Below are 10,840 nucleotides of genomic sequence, written 5' to 3'. Positions count from 1 at the left end.
TCCCTTCCCCCCAACAAAAAACAAACAGCTATACAGAACAGTGATTCTTTCACAAAAAGCTGAATAAGATAAAAAGTACAGATAAAAATAAATTAGGATGCCAGTAAAGGCAAAATCCACAGCAAATATACATAAGAGGACAGAAGCAGGTTGCAAAGGCAAGTATAATTGTGCTCTCTCCTAATATTGGAGCACTTTTTATTCTTAATATCCTTTATCTTAGGTCCATGCATATTTAAGCAAATACTTACAAAAACCCATCAAGGTAATATCAGCTATCAGGCTTTGAACATGTGCCATCTATTCCTCTCCACTGCTAACATTCAGTTTTAAAGCACTTGCATCAGTCACGGGTATATATGCTTTATTCTGAGATTTATTTCCTAGAAATACTCCTCCTGTTGAACAAATGAATAGTAGTATTCTGACTTTCATAAAAGAAAAGGAATGCTAGCACATTTTCAACAAAACAGAATCTGCAGTTCCCTGTTTGTTTGTTTGTTTGTTTTCCCAAAATAATAATCAGAAGATACTGTTATATTCTGGTATTAAATCCAAAATTCAGATGCATTTTTCATTGAGGGAGATAATGTATCTTCCTCAATGGAATTAGAGTTTATCAATATGGCTTAAAACAAACTATAACAGTTCACACAGTTCGCTACTGAGGACTGTCCTCAGTCTCCTGCTGAGTTTGTTAACTGCAAAGGGAACTATTAAAAAAAAAATATCACTATATGATTACAAAAACACAGGACTGGAAGAGATTCAAAACCAATCCTCTACTACTCCTATCCTAATGCAGGATCCAATTCTCTTTTGTTGAAATTCATCCAGGAAAGATTAAACAAAATGACTTCTCACAAGAAAATTTGCTATGGTTCTTCACTGATGTTACCATTAAAATGATTTTAATAGACTGCAAAACAAAAACAAACAAACAAACAAACCATCCTCGCCTCCCAGATGAAAAGTAATAGGAACAAGTAGAGAATATTACATTTTCCCCAGCTAATCAGTGATCTAGGGTAGGTCAATAACAGGATGGATCAAGTAAGAAACACAAGGTGAAGAATAACCAGCAAGGTAGAGATATATTGGGGATTACAGTAGATTAAAAACTGATAAATCAAGAATGTCATTCTATTTCAGATAAAGGCCATCTTGGCATGTAAGGCAGAAGAGGTAATCCTACCACTACTCAGGACTGTAAGGCCACAGCTGCCACGCTTCAAAAGCCAAGTCCACACTATGATAAAGATATGAATCACATGGACAAAGTCTAGAGACGAACAGTGGGTGGTCAAAAACCTAGGAGGAATTCAGAGAAAAGGTAGAAAAACAGTCTTCCGGCTCTATAAAAGAAGATATTTCAAAATATGCAAAATCTTCTGCAAAGAGAATGCTTTTAGAACACAAAGTAGATCAAACTGTTAGAAAGAACTTGCAGCAAAGGAGGTTTAGATTAGATGTTAATTAAAACTTTACAAGAACACTGAAACAGACCATCTGTGAAACCATCATCAGAGTTTGTTGTTGTTTTTACAAGAGGGTGATATAAACCTCTATAAGGGACATCCCAGCCATAGGAAGAATGCCTTGGAGAACAAGATAGTTCTCAGATCCAGCTCTGAGATTTTTATCAACATTCCTTTATTCTTCAAATGTAAATTGTTTCTCATTTTACCACAAAAAGTATTATTTTTTTGAACTGCGCTTCTTTTAAAGAAGGTTTGATAAGTGTCACTATTTTGGCATGCATTTAATTCCATTTCTCTCTTGCAATATACCACTTAAATAACACTTAAAAAAGGTATAGTTAGAATACTCCCTTATTATTTGCTGTCTCTTTTAATCCCACTGTTGTTTTTTGTTTCTTTATTTGTTTGTTTTTTGCTTGACACAGCTGAGAGCACCGATCAGATAGCATCTTGTTTCTCAGTAAAAGCCAAAGATGGGTATCTGATGAACATAATGCTTTGCTTACTCAAAATGCAGCACAGCTAACACAAAGGTTGACAATATATTCACAGTTAGCTATTTAATAACCTGTAATCCATTTGTCTTTTTTTTTTATTATTTTGTTGACATACATATATGAATTATTGCATTAATAGAGTATTTCCTTACTACTTCAAAGAGTAAGAAATCTGCTGTTTACGCATGTTCAGGGTGACATTTTCTGGTTTTAAGATAAAGCTTCCAGTAGCAGCATAGAAACAAATCTTCAAAAAACTCTCAGGACACAAGAAAAAAGAAAGGATGGATTTAATTCTTAACTTAGATTCCTTTTAGTTATCTTAATCCCACCCTGAACTTCTTTGGTGGATTACAAAGGGGCAGAGAAGGGTGCATGGACTTTTTATTTTTTTATTTTTTAAAGTTAGCTGTCAAGACTAAAAAGATGATTTCATTAAAATGCAATTAGAAGTTCACAAAATTTTCTAGGCTTTAAATTTTTAATTCACTTCCTCTTTCCTCTGGGCCATTCTCAAAGTCTTTAGCATATGCCAAGATTTTTTCAACTAAAGGCCCAAACCACTTGAATGACTCATATTATAGCATACTCCAAGAGGGCAAGTTACATCATACCCTCTGAAAGGGATGCAAGGAGCTGACAATTCCTTTGGAGGTTTAATTTTATTTTCCCTGTAGGTTAGCTACCGTTTCCTTTCTGAAGCAGGGTAATACTTTATTACGCTGTCTCACATCTACCACCACAAAGCATTTTATATACATTGTGCTTGATTCATTCCATTTGAGCAGGAAGGGCTTCTGTAGGAAATAGGCAGTCTGAATTCCAAATGCAGTTGCACAGATGTCTCAAAAAAAAAAAAAAAAAAAAAAAAAAGCTAAGGAAATTTTGAGCACCTTCTGAGTGCTTTGCCAGATTTACCTGGCATTATCAGATTAAAACAATTTTGTACACTAAGGTCTGGGTTACTGACAAACAGTGATCTATTTGCTTGTTTGTTTTTTGTTTGTTTGTTTTTTTCCCTGCAGTCTCCTTAGATGGCCTTCGGGAAATTGGCAAGACTGTACAGAAAGCGAATAAATTTGTATACAATACCTGCAGCATAGATTTGTCATCTCAGCAGCCCTCTCTTTTTGATGTAAATCATGAAACACAACCGAAGAAGAGCCACAGAGGGAAAGCCCATGTGAGGAAGTAACGTGGTTAGTGCCAGCCCTCAGCTGCCCATACAGAGATTAACCAAGCTGCCTTTCAGGAAGCTGCATGGCCATTATCCCATCAGGCTGTGAATTAACCAGCTTACAACAAGTGGTAGCTGAGAGGTCTCAGCAGTTCAGTCACCTGTCATTGACTACCCTTTCCTCAATTACATGTTCTTTGTATCTTCTTATAACCTAATTTCTATACCCTTTCTATTATCAGGTTCCTGCTGTATTACCATGGCTAGACAACAGTTGACTGGACCTTTTTCAAACTGTTAAGTGTATAATATCATCTTATGGGAAATCCTCACCACAACATTTTCATACTGTTGCTCTTTAACTAGGACTGTAATTACACAGTTTAATTAGATTTTGTTTGACATGCATCCACATTGTGTCCTATTCTTTATTTGCAATGTGATTCTCCCCTCCACTATAAAATGACAGTCACAATCTATGCCAGCATGTATTATTCAGTTGCATACAATGTATCTGTTCGTATTTTGTCATACCAAATACATACCTTTTGATCAGTCTTACTTTTCTCGATTATGGCTGTGCTGCTAATGGAACATGTTGAAGTACACACAACAATGAAGCACTGGGATAGTTGTCAAATATCTGAGTTCTGGAAGACATTTGTTCCGAAGCCATCTAAAGAAAAGAGGGGTGAAAAAAAGTGCTATAGATAAAGTGCTATAGATAAAGCTCACTAAAACATGCCTGAGGACATAAGAAAATTGAAAAACATCCCGTGTTATTTGGACAGAAGTTTATGTTTATGCAATCTTAATTACTCAAGTTGTGACTGAACTCTGGGCACTGTACTTTAAGAGATTAATTGATTTTCTAGCCTTTCCAAAGGACAAATGTAGTAAGGACAGAGCTAATGTCATTAACCCTGTCAAAAATGTCTTCTTATTGTATTCTGTTTTATTAAATGGTGAAATTGTCTTTAAAGTGGTAAAAGGAAAGCTGAATTATAATGGCAATTAATTAAAAATATTTGTTCTTATGGTAAGTTTAATTATATCTGACACTGATACAATTAATTTTTAAAATTGATAAGTATTTTTGTTTTATTTTCCTCTGTTGCACATTACCCTGTCACTTAACAGAGATTAAGTATGCTTTCATTAAGTACGTGAGCATCCGAATTCTGCAGTACTAAGCAATTTACAGACTGTTAGGAAAAACTTCAGTTATTTTGCCTTTGAGCTTCTAGAATATGATGATAATACAAAACCAATTGCAGTGTCTTCATTGACAAATATCATGCTAGTGCATCACTGGGATGAGTAATGAAGTGTCTAGTTCATCTTCCACAGCATATAACTCACTGATTCCAGCATCTTCTCCTTTGGATAGCAGCTGATCCTATCCAATTTCTACCTCTAAAGAAAAGACCACATTCAAGATTCAAAGTGCTACTCTGTCTTTAAAGAGAGCTTCTTTCAAGTGAGAAACAGCAGACCTTGCAGATTTCCTATCCTCAATTGCATCCTAGCTTGCAAAGATAAACAAATTTATTTATCGTCTCCTCTTTTAATAGAGAAAAAGGAATGAATTTGTCAGCTGATCTATTCATTTCTCTAACACCCTTTCTTTCCTCATGAAAATGAACTTTATGACAGCAACATTTTTCTATTCTATAAGAAAGAGTAACAGAAGCTGTGGTATTTCTTAACAAAGATTTCCAAGTGGCTGCTGTCCTTTGAAACGACACATAACCTTGTATTATGTCCTGACAGCCTACAATTCTGAATACACAGATACAAGAAAAGTACATCTACTTTTCTTACCACATAAACTGCTTTAAAAGCACTAAAATCTTCAATATGATGAAATTCTAATATGAATTATATTATTAATAAGACAGACTTTCTTCACTTTTTTCCTTTGTACCTAAAGTTTGTGTTAAAGGAATGTTGCAACTCAGGATTGCCAAACATACACAGTATTATCAATATATACAATATTACAATGATGTCTTTAGAAAGTTGAGGTGGCCATTAAACTACTCATCCTTCAAAAGAAAGAATGTGAATCATGAAGAGAAAAAAGCCGCCAAAATGTAATGTTTTTAATGTCCATGCTTAGCAGCCTTTTTCCAGAAAAGCTCTCAACAGCTCACAGTGCACTATGTACTACAGCAAGCATGAGTGAATCACAGACACGTCCACAGAGAATTCTTTCTAAGTATTGTGGCTGTTACTCTAATCCCCAGTCTCTCTTTATTAGAGCTAATCATCTCAACATATGTGTTAAAGAGAGCTATACAGTTAGCACTAGAAATCAATTGCCACCCAAACCTCTCGTGCTTATTTCAGTAGCCCTATCTTTTACCAAATGTGGGTTAATGTATTGTAAATCTTCAGTTTTCCCCTTTGATTCAACATGGGCCAAATGCTTTATTCCCCTATTCCACAGTACAGTCATTAACTTCATCTATTTATATTGTCATTATCAATTTGATATGTGACTACACAGCAAGGCAGCCTTTAACCAAGTCAGCTGTATATGAAGTCTATAATAAATCTTAATTTTAGGGTGTATATTCCCAGAAGACTCTTCTCCCTCTATTATAGAAAATGAGGCTTCTCAAAAACAGGTGCAAAAAAATATTAAAAGTGCATGCATATCCAGTCAGACATATGTCCACACACAAAAGAAAGGAATAGTGTACAATCTACTCCGTGCAACGTAGAAATGTAAATTATGATTGTCAAAATTAAATTTGGAAAATAACATATTTCAACTCTTAATTGCAGTCTGATTCCTTTGCCTGCTATTGATAAGAGTGCATGGAAAGTATTCCCTAACAGAAGCACATGCTATTTCTGGAGTTTGCTACCAATATCCACCTATGACAGAACCAATTAATAGGGTGAGAGAGAGTGAAGAACATTGCTAAGAAGAAACAATACACCTTGTCATATCAGGGTTTCTACCCTTTGTAGAAGATTTGATTCTGACAAAATATGTGTTGTGGAAATAATTTGTTCCACTCACAGGAGGCTGTAGGCAGCTGCAGGCAGCTTTTGCCTTTGGCCAAACCGAACGGTGTCTCCACCCCACTAAGATTCGGAAATATGATCTGCAGACACCAGCATCGGTCTCCCTTTTGGTTCAGCAATATTTTACTTTTTTTTTTTTTTTTGATGAATAGGAAACCATTATTATTTTAAATGAAAATCTAAGGCAAGTTTTGCAGTGCTTGTAATAACTTACAAGAATAAAAATTATTCTGTTTCAGCTACTCTGAATCTCCCAGGCTCTCTGAAAAGGATGTCTTAAATCCATCTTTCATAGAAAAATCATTCCCATACAACATATCACACAAAAATCCTTTAGGGTGCATAATGACAGCCAGTCTGCTTAAGGATCCCCCTAAGAGTAATTTATTTTTCCTTTCCTCTCATAAACAATAGTAACATTAATAATAATCAGAGCTGAGCAGTGAGAAGTTTTAAATATGGCCATATATTATACATAATTGCTGCAGTGGTTCTATGCACTATTAAATATTTGCCTGCAGGTGGCTGCATTTCAATGGACAAAAAACATACTGCATAAAACAAAATTCTGTCCTTCAATGTGTATTTCTGATTTCTAAAACAGTAAAAGAATCTAATAAATCAATGCAATCATTCTACATTTACAGCAGCAGATAATTTGTTCCCCTGTATGTAAATCAGTATTGGAAGTGGTCTGGAATGCTTTTTATGATAGAATGTAAGAACTCAAAGCATTACTATTATTCAGAGCCAAAGTTTTAAAAACTTCTCATACTTTCAGTTTTGACTGAGTAGGAAGGCCACCACTGTTTGCAAGGCATTCTTCTTACTATTAAAAAGGTAGGGCAAATTTAGAGCATGGATTCTGATATCCTTCTGCTAAGCCACATGCTTAAAGCTCTTTAAGATGAGTCTATCAATATTAAAAATGGATTAACTTTTCAATTATGGCCTGTCCTTGAAATTTCATTTTGCTTTCTACTTAATATAGTTACTTTGGCATAAGTACAAGAAAGTCAAAATGCCTCTAATTCTAAACTCCATAGCTATAAAGTCAGCAAGAGTTTTTTGATGAATTTTTAAAGTGTTACTTTTAAGCCCCCATTCTATTCCCACTAACCTAAATGAGGAATTTGCATTCATTTTGAGGGATTCCAAACAGAACCTAGTATTTTCTTGCACTTGTCTCACATAGCACTTTTTGTATTTGGTATTTCAATCTGCTTTACTAATGACTAAGGGCAGACTTAGAAAGCTGGTAACACAATACACAAACAAACAGTAATGATATGTCAGACACTGACTGGGCAAAATGTCTGTTTTCCTTTTAGACTTGTGCAGTTCACAACTGTGTACTCCATGTGTATTTTTCAGAAGCCTCCCACGCTGTCAGGGGCACTACAGTTATCAGGATATATCTGGATTAATTTCTGGCCAATCCATAGAATTCCTGGGTGGATTTAGGCAAGTCTTGGAGGACCCAGTTTTTTTCTTGAAGTAAGTCAAGCTCCCAACTGAGACTAACATAGCTCCACTGATACAACACTAGAAAATAGAAACAAAAACAAACAAATAAAAAAAAAAAAAACAGCAACAACAACAAAAAAAAGGTCAGATTTTAAATCTTTACTTTATATTCCAGTCATCTTGGATACTGCATGCTTACTAGGAACATTAGTGCTTTAGGGGCGGAAACTCTGCAGTACATCTGTGCCGCACAAACAGTGCAATGGGTCCCTCAGCATGAATCCAATACTGATTTCTAGACATTAGTGGATATACCAAACCACATGCTCTTAAAAGAATTCTCTAGAGTTTGTAAAGTGAAAGTGCTTTCCAACTGAAAGGGACAGAACATTATATCTATGTGTGACAAGAAGCTAATCTTTTTGACTTGTGCAGGCAAGATGATCACATACCCTTACTTTCAAATGAAGCCCAATTTATGTACATTTAAAAAGCTCAAACACTTCTATTAATGACAAATATTGAGAAACAAAGTGTAAGCTAGGTTATAAATTTCACCTCTTTCATTTGTAAGTACTGTCAAGCAAAAATGGTTTCACACATAAGAAAAGTAGCTTGCATGGTACAACCCTATGCATCAGCCCATTATAAGCAAATCCTATACAGAACATCCTTCCTTTTTTCAGAAGACAATCCTGCATCCCTGCACAAGACAAAACACTGATAAAAGGCTACACATATATTATGGATGAGCTTCAATTTCCTTCATCCCTGATCAGGGCCAGAACTAAGGGCCAGAAATCCTATTTCTATAAAAAAAGAGTTACAGTGTAGCTAAAGCATAAGGGGCTGCTTATTATTGTTTCATTAATCCAGACTTGGAACACAGCAACTAATAAATGTATTGACATTTTTAGAGTGTATATATCAAACATTTATACTTGATAGTGTCTTGGAAAATGGAACAAATAAACTATATGAAGTAATTAATGCCAGCCAGGATATTCAAGTCATTAATTTTAAAATTAAAAGCAGCGTTTTCAATATAGAAGAGAAATTTCCAGGGTTATTCTGACTACAAGAATTCTTCCAGCTCCTGTCAGAAATACCTCCCTTTGGAAAGAGATTTGTTTAAATGTTGCTTAATACTGCCCTGCAATGAATGTTCCTTTTTGGCTTTAATATGTAGTCCTGACTGTTAATTGCCTTTCTCATTTAAAATGTACATTCTGTTTCAGATTTAGATTTTGGCCATTCAGTTTGGCCGTCAATAGCATTATGCTTTTGCCTGCTGGACTGAAGTATCCCATCATCAAATTTCTATTGCCATGTTGTAGCCTAGTCACCCCAGAGCTCTCCTTCCGATGAATTGCCTCAACCTACCTCTCTGAGTATGTTTCAAGATGGATGCAATTTCCTTGTGTTTGTGGTTCCTCTTTCAAATCCATCTAGCTATTTTCCCATACCCATCTCGTGTTGTGAAACTAAGTATGGATCTTGAACCCCAGCTGCAATAAAGTGAAGAAAAAAAAACAATACACTGGTAACACAGCTTATTTTCTCCTTGAGGCTGGGTCTGTCTATACAAACGCTACATTAGCCATCAATGTAACATTGAACGAATTATCGGGACAGTCCCCACCTGCTGAGATCTTGGTATTTTACTAACCGAAGCATGTTTCTGCTCCGTGGACTTGGACAGCCACCAAACCTGGCCCATCAGACACGTACTCACAAGCAGCGCTTCAGCTCAGGTGTGTTCGAAGCCAAGATACAACAGCGCCGAAGAGGCAGCCTGGTTGGAAACGAAGCCTGGGCCTCCGAGCCTCAAGCAGATATTCTCTTCCATTCTAACAAAATAATGAGGTTTTAAATGGCATTAGGATTTACAGCCGTCTGGCGTGGATAGCACGCGCTAGCAGTTGAGTTAATCTGACAGCTCTAATTCTTCTGTGCAACGATAGCGCCTAACATAAAAAAATTAATTCGATAAATCATTTTCAGCACTGTACTCTTGGAGGGTTGGGGCCCACCTGTACTCGGGTGGCGAGCCAAGAAGAAGGGTCCCAAAAGGGGGCCCAGCCGGACTAGCACAGCTTCGGCCGCACCGCTCCCCTCAGGCTGGGGATGTTTCGGGGGGCACATCGCGCTTCGGGCAGTGGGGGTAGGTTGCTGGGGGGACCCTGCAAACGCTGCCCAAAGAGCTGGGACTAAAAACCACCAGGACCCGCGGAGCGGCCGCCTCGTGTCCGCTGTCCCCTCCTTATCCACAGAGAGCCGCCCCGCTCCCCTCAGCGCCACCACCGCACCCCTCAGCCGCCGCCCCGCTCCCCTCAGCGCCATCACCGCGCCCCTCAGCCGCCACCACCGCCACCCCTCACCGCCACCACCACCGCGACCACCACCACGACCACCACCGCTCCCCGGTGTGGCGGCGGCGGGGCTCCCCGCCCGCCCGAGGCGGGGCTGCGGGGAGCGGCAGGGCCCGGCGCCACTGGCGAGCTCGGCTCGGGGCCGCCGCCTCCCGAGGGCGGGCCGCCGGTGACAGCCGGGGAGGGAGCCCGGGGTGGGGACCGGAGCCGGCATCCGAGGTGCAGCCGCCGCTCGCTCCGGCGGCTCCGCCCGCAGCGCTGCGGGTCCAGGAGGGTCCCTGAGGGGGCGAAGAGGGGACAAGGGGGCTCGGGCAGCCGGCGGGGCGCTGCCGCCGGTGCCGGCTGCGGCGTGGGTGAGTAGCGGCGGCGGGAGGGATGAGCGGGGGAGGCAGGCAGGATGCTGCCGTGCTCGGAGACTTTGACCGTGCGAGGGGATAAAAGTGTCAGCCCGCGGCTGGGCGAGGCCGTGCCCGGTCTCCGCTCGCCCCTCGGTGCCGCTGAACCGGGCAGGGCGGCCGGTCCTCGGCGGGGCTGGGCGCCGCCTGTCCCGGGGCGGCGAGCTGGGGCGCGGCTGCTGCGGGAAGGGAGAGCCCCAGAGCCGCCCCGGACCCCCCTGAGGGGTCGTCCCCGTGTCCCTACCCACCTCCGTGCCCCCCCCGGGTCGGGAGGGGCGCACAGCGATGCCCGGCGCCCCGCCGCCCTCCTGCCCGCCCTACCTGGGGCCCAGCCCGGCTCCTGTCAGCCCAGCCCTGCTCCCTGGGGATCCCAGGAGCAAATCCCAGGCCTGCCCTCGAAAGACTCGCAAGA

General features: G+C 40.0%; 1 protein-coding gene and 2 long non-coding RNA genes across 5 annotated transcripts in view; 2 read left to right on the top strand and 1 right to left on the bottom strand.

Moving 5' to 3' along the window:
* Window positions 1-4,142, top strand: part of LOC121069722 — a 21,432-nt gene extending 17,290 nt beyond the window's left edge. The window contains exon 3 of the long non-coding RNA XR_005819578.1: window positions 3,004-4,142. This is a non-coding gene — a long non-coding RNA (uncharacterized LOC121069722). The remainder of the gene's footprint in view (window positions 1-3,003) is intronic.
* The window catches only part of LOC121069720, a 17,511-nt gene extending 6,671 nt beyond the window's left edge, over window positions 1-10,840 (bottom strand). The window contains exons 1-3 of one of the 2 annotated variants that reach the window (XR_005819576.1): window positions 10,750-10,840; window positions 3,701-3,831; window positions 252-398 (exon numbers count right to left, since the gene is read on the bottom strand). This is a non-coding gene — a long non-coding RNA (uncharacterized LOC121069720). Of the gene's footprint in view, window positions 1-251; window positions 399-3,700; window positions 3,832-9,044; window positions 9,960-10,749 lie in introns of those variants that run through there. The other variant, XR_005819575.1, reaches the window with a different exon arrangement.
* JAKMIP1 (janus kinase and microtubule interacting protein 1) overlaps window positions 10,221-10,840 on the top strand; it is a 155,178-nt gene continuing 154,558 nt past the window's right edge. For both annotated transcript variants that reach the window (XM_040556156.1, XM_040556155.1), the window contains exon 1: window positions 10,221-10,386. The gene's annotated coding sequence lies outside the window, so the exon portion shown is untranslated. The remainder of the gene's footprint in view (window positions 10,387-10,840) is intronic.

Source organism: Cygnus olor, chromosome 4 (assembly GCF_009769625.2).
Source record: "Cygnus olor isolate bCygOlo1 chromosome 4, bCygOlo1.pri.v2, whole genome shotgun sequence".
In the NCBI taxonomy this organism is placed as follows: Eukaryota; Metazoa; Chordata; class Aves; order Anseriformes; family Anatidae; genus Cygnus; species Cygnus olor.
The sequence above is the reverse complement of the archived record's forward strand: the minus strand, read 5'-3'. Positions and strand labels throughout refer to the sequence as shown.